This window comes from Echinops telfairi, unplaced genomic scaffold (assembly GCF_000313985.2).
Source record: "Echinops telfairi isolate 266 unplaced genomic scaffold, ASM31398v2 ScPeMD7_7425;HRSCAF=8463, whole genome shotgun sequence".
In the NCBI taxonomy this organism is placed as follows: Eukaryota; Metazoa; Chordata; class Mammalia; order Afrosoricida; family Tenrecidae; genus Echinops; species Echinops telfairi.
Window position 1 is genome coordinate 2,998,338 of NW_022111325.1, and position 5,981 is coordinate 3,004,318.

Here is a 5,981-nt window from a genome sequence, read left to right on the forward strand (position 1 = left end):
GTGATCCCATATCCAGAATTTAAAAACTTTTTCCCCTTGAATTTCTACTTCCATTTGGGGCCTTTGCTGCTTCCCCACAGCAGCATTCCAAAGGACCCCTTGATTTCATATAGGGTGGGCCAGACTTTCCTGATGGGAATACATTTTAACTTTAGGAATGCAAGGAAGCAAAAGTAATTGGCTTAAGTGATCCTCCTTTATAAAACATGGTACATCAGATTTAATCACTGCCCTAATTTCTCCTTAATAGTCCTGATCATTAAATCTAGTAATACTCTGCACACCTTGAGAATCTAGGTTGCATCTCTAATAAACGTTCTACAGTTCTTTTAGGGAGTGGAACCCAAGTATCAGTTTTAATAATTTCTGGTTTAATTACAGCTTTTAGCTTTTCTTCAGACCTCTGCTTAATTACTCCAGCATCAATTTGAATGCCTTGATGAGTACTTAGATTAAACTTCCCTGATAAAAGTTGTATTGCTCTTGCAAGCAGAGGCTCCTGCTTTTTGGTTTCAGCAGACTGCTGTATGGGCTCGTGAGCCTTTTCTTAGCCAAACTTACTGCAGAAAGAACCAAGACTGGGATTTGGGAAGTTTGGTCAGGCCGGGCCCCTTGCTGTGAGGCTGGGTGATACCTGTGATCGCTGTTTAAGGATTCCTGTGCTGAGCTGGGTCTGAGCCGCGCCTCCCATGCTCTGTTGGGATGGGCCTGGAGCAAGTTCTGCCCCTTATCTCCCTGCTGGGTAGCGTCTACTGGTGGAAGTCCCTTACTGTTGAATCTAGACTGGCAATTATGTGTACAATGAGCTCCCTTCCTGCAGCGGGGGCAAAGTCCAGGTTCTTTTAAACCGACCTCAGTGGTCCTGGCCCAGGCTCTGGAGTGGGCCACAGCTTGCTTTTCATGGCATGGCTGATTGGCCTGCACTGCCGGCACTCTCTTTGAAAATGACCAATCTTCCCACAGCTGAAACATTCCCCCTTCTAGCTAGACCAGAGGATGTACACTGGTACAGAGGATGTACACTGGTACACTGGAAATACAGGGAATCCAGGACAGATGAACCCCTCAGGACCAATAATAAGATTAGCGATACCAGGAGGGTAATGAGAAGGTGGGGGAGAAACGGGGAACTGATCACAGTGATCTACATATAACCCCTCCCTGGGGGACGGACAACAGAAGAGTGGGTGAAGGGAGACATTGGACAGTGTAAGACATGAAAAAATAATAATAATTTATAAATTATCAAGGGTTTGTGGAGGGAGGGAGAGAGGGGGAGGAAAGGGGGAAAATGAAGAGCTGATACCAAGGGCTCAAGTAGAAAGAAAATGTTTTGAGAATGATGATGGCAAGAAATGTACAAATGTGCTTGACACAACGGATGGATGGATGGATTATGAGAAGAGTTGTACGAGCCCCAATAAAACGATTTTTTAAAAATCAAAATACATTTTGGGTTTGGTGTAATTGGCCATTGAGCTGGCTAGGAGGTCTGCATTCCTGCATATTCTAAGATAATCAAAGAGTGAGCTCTGCTCCTTGAATGGGCAGATTGGAGATTGACAAGAGGAGTTGGAATTTCCATAGGCGAGGGTAAGAATGGGATTTTCTGCTGCTCAGGTGTCATTCACACTTTTGCGAACAGCATCCTGTAATCAGGACACAAGGTCTATATAGGACTCATCAGTCTGCTGCTGGGCGTGTCTCTCCTGGTGGTATTATTGTTTCCCAAGACTGCACACAAACATCACATCTGTGAGAATGCTTGTTTGGTAGCCTGCAATTGCACGTCCACTGTGATGAGACTACCATCCCCCATTAACGGATCTATCCCTCTGGGGAGACCTTGCTCTGCGTTCCAGTGAGCCTGTGTCTCAGCTCCCTCCGACCACCGACCACCGGATTCAGTACTGTAAGAAGTCTGAAAGAGAGAGAGGCAAACCTCAGTCAAGGCATTCCAATCAGTGGGGATCAGATATCCAGAGTTAGCTAGAGATTTAATCATGCTGATCACGAAAGGGGAGTCAGGCCCATAGCTTGCCACTGCCTGTTGGATGTCCTTTAGCAGCTTAAAGGGGAATGCACCCTAATGGCGGTCCTGATGTCCCTGCAGGCTGTCTGCATTGGGTGGTCTTTCTAGTACAGGAACAGGAAAAGCTAGTCTGGTTTCTAAATCTCCTTCTTCTGCAATCCTCTACCTTGAAAGTAAAGGTGATTTGTTAGACTACGCATCCTCCTTGCTCTTATGTACTCATGGCTTGGTTTTATGGCCTCTCCCAGATGTGGTGGGAGCAGAGGCATTTGCCAGGAGGCTATCTTTTAAATCAGACTTAATTTTTTCAGCCTCTCTAAAACATCCCCAACTATCTCATACTCGTTTTGGATCACTTTTGCCTGCTTCTGTCATGTTGAGTAGTTTATTTCAGGCTTTCTCTTCCATTAATGTTCCTCTTTCACCTGCTCTGTCTGTAGAGGGTCGAATCCCATCTTAACTTGAGCCCACAGAGACCAGGTCTCCAGGGGCATACTCTGCCTCTCTCTGTGTGCTTTCTTTAACTTAGTACCTACTTCCTCCCAAGTTCCTGGATCTACAGTTCCTTCCTCTGGGGACCATGGATTGTACTTTCTCACTACTTGTAGACAACCTTGCATCTTTTGATTTGTTACTGCTACCTTCTGTTTCTTCAGTAAGTGGGTGAGTGTAATACCATACGTTTTAGGCTTACTTCTGTCTTGCCCCATTGTCCTCTTTAAAATATTATTATTATTATTATTATTGCTTATCTCCTAATCCCCTGACCAGATCTTCACTTCAAATAATTTCCCCAATTCACTCTACCACCCAATGGGACCATACAATTGTTACATGGGGTATAACTCAAAAGAGTTATTTTCCTACTATCCCAGCTCAGGACGCCATTTGTCAGAGGAAGTCAGCCTCCAACAACTGAAAGACCAGTAGGCACAATTGTACGGCGATGACATATAGATTATTGTAAAGTCATAGAGGACAGGAAAGATGGGAGAGGGAATGTAACAGAGGAGACAGACACATTGATGGTAGCATGCTCACCACAGCCCCTCTTGATGGTCCACATGGAATTGGGAGAAGAGAGAGAGAAACTTTACTACCTTGGGACATTTATAGGTAGCCTTAAGACATGCATATTCAGTAGTTACATGCGTCACAAGGTGGGTGTCATCTACATTAAGGTTTCTGAGCTCACGGGCAAGGAAACCTAATGCCTGCATTGGGACAAGGTATGAGGGGGGTTGAGTAACACTGCGGGAAGAGAGAGCAAAAGGATAATGTCAGTTTCTACAGGAAAATAGAATCACCCATGTGCTCACTTTATGGCACAATGGCTGTTAGGGGAGAACCTGTGCAAGTGATATTTAAAGCAGGATGATGTGCTTGGACTTTACCTCTAATTTACCCAAGTGGAGGATCTCCTACCGCGGAATAGTAGCTTTCCAGATTCCCTCTGTTATAAGTCAGGGGATATAGTCCTCGTCATGTTTCCCTCCGTGCTGTTTCCCACAGTGGGTCAGATGTTAAACTTGAGGCTTCTAACTCAAGTAACTACAGGAGCTGATGAACTCAAGGTCGGCAGGAAATAACAAGCTCGTGGCTACAGAGACAGGTGGATCCAAATCCAACAGGTAAGATGGCAGGCTCCTGGCTCAAGTCAAAAGACCCAGAGGTCAGAGGATGAGTCAGATGCAGAATCCAGACCTAGCAGAAAGCAAATAAGCTTTTCTACAAAGTCCATTTACATTGGAAGCAGTCCACATCCCTGAGAGACTTCCTTTCAACTGACTGTGATCTGCATAAAGGTGTTGCAGCTTACCCTCGTCTCTTTACAACCAATTGACTGTTCATAGATTCCATTATGGAAGTGATTACATTGTGTTAGATCACATCATGGGGGATTTATGTGTTAACGACCAAACCACTGAGAATTCTGGCTCCATCAAGCTGACACAAAACCTTAACTATCACAGTGAGTGACTGGTTGGAATAAATCTTGGCCACATCTCCTAAGGCTGGCAGGTCTTCCTTCAGACCAAGGTCCAGGGTATCTTTGCAAATACCTACTGACTTCTCCCATACAACAGTCTTTGCAGATGGGTCATGATCGGGAGACAGCAGTGTAGACAAATGACTCACTGAGTCTGCCCTTCAGCTTTTCTTCTCTGAAGCCTGCTGTGGACTGCAGGTAGAGATAACGGAATTAGAACTGGGATCAGAATCAACTATGCCAGGTCCCACTCACTTAGAGTCACCTCCTGAGCAGCACAGGCCACATGCTTCCCGGCCTCAGTTCCTGAACACACTGGGTGCTCACTGCCAGGCTTCTGCTAACCAAAAGGTTGGCTGTTCAAACTCACCCAGCAGCACTGTAGAAGAAAAGGCCTGACCATCTGCTTCCAGCAAGATTATTGCCAAGACCCTACAGAACAGGTCTTCTCTGGAACACAGGAGACTGTCATTAGTTGGAATTGACCTGACAGCGACAGGTTTTCCTCTTCACTTGCCCAGTTCCTAGGTTGTCCCTTCTGGATTTCCTCCATGTACCGCCTTTCCCTCCCGGTGGGCTCTGAGACCCCCTCCTCTATGGCCCCCATAGCCTCTGTGCTTCCCTTATTACAGCATTTACCCCAATGGTAATTAAATTCCCATGTTAGAATCTGTGCCCCAACTGGACAGCAACCCCTGGAGGGAAAGTCCAGCTAGTTCATGGCCACAGCCTAGCACACAGTAAGTGCTCAATAAAGGCCTGCCTCCTTGTTGTCTACGAACCCAAATCCCAGTGCTGTGGAGTTGAGTCCGTTCATAGTGACCTTATGGAGTGTAACCCAGTGGTTCTCAACCTTCCTAATGCCTCGACCCTTGAATACATTTAATACAATGGGTGACCCCCAATCATAGTAATTTTCGTTGCTACTTCATAACTGTGATTTTGCTACTGTTATGAATCATAACATAGTATATATGTGATATGCAGGATGAATTTTCATTGTTACAAATTGAACATAATTAAAGCATAGTGATTAATCACAAAACAATATGTAATTACATATTGTGAAATATTTGTGTTTTCCGATGGTCTTGGGTGACCCCTGTGAAAGGGCTGTTCGACCCCCAAAGGAGTCACAACCCACAGGTTGAGAACCACTGCTGTAAACCTTTATGGAAGCAGATAGCCTCATCTTTCACCTGAGGAGGGACTGCTGGATTTGAACTGATGACTATGGACCCAAGGGATGACAAGGGTACTCCGGACCATAGCTGGGAAGGCCTTCTTTGATCGCGCCTTCCTCTCTCCGGTGCTGAGGTGGCTCAGGCCCTCTCATACCCCCACTGGACTGGGCAGAGATGTCAGTGTTCCTATGACCCCTGAGCCTTCCCTGTAGATAGGGAGTGGGAGGTGAAGGAGGTTGGGGGTAGGGGCAGGGAGGTGGGTAAGGGCCTCTAGTGCCCAGCTTAGCCACAGCCTGGTTAATCATCAATGCCTGGAGAGCCATCTGTTTATCTCGGCTCTCCATCTCTGCTTTGTTCCCTAGGGAAAAAATTGAGCAACCAGCCCCCTCCCCCAACTCACTCTGTGTTAACCCTGCCTCTGAAGGTCTCTGAGTGGTTAGGCTTAGGACTGTTCACTGCAAGGTCAGCAGTTCGAAACCACCAGTAGCTCGGCGGGGGAAAGGTGAGGCGCTCTACTCCCCTAAAGAGTGATGGTCTTGGAAACTCACAGGGGCAGCTCTAACCTACCCTATAGGGTCGCGATGAGTCACCCTGAGTTTGTTTGAGCTTGAGTGTTTGTGGGGAGACACTTTCTAACCCGACACCCTCCTCTTGGACTCCCCAGCAGGGCAGGCCACCGGTCACATCCAAGAACCTGCCCCAACTGGAAGGAAGCCAGGGTCAAACACGCAAGCCCCACCCTCGGCCGGCCCAGACCCCCACCCGCGCCACTCGC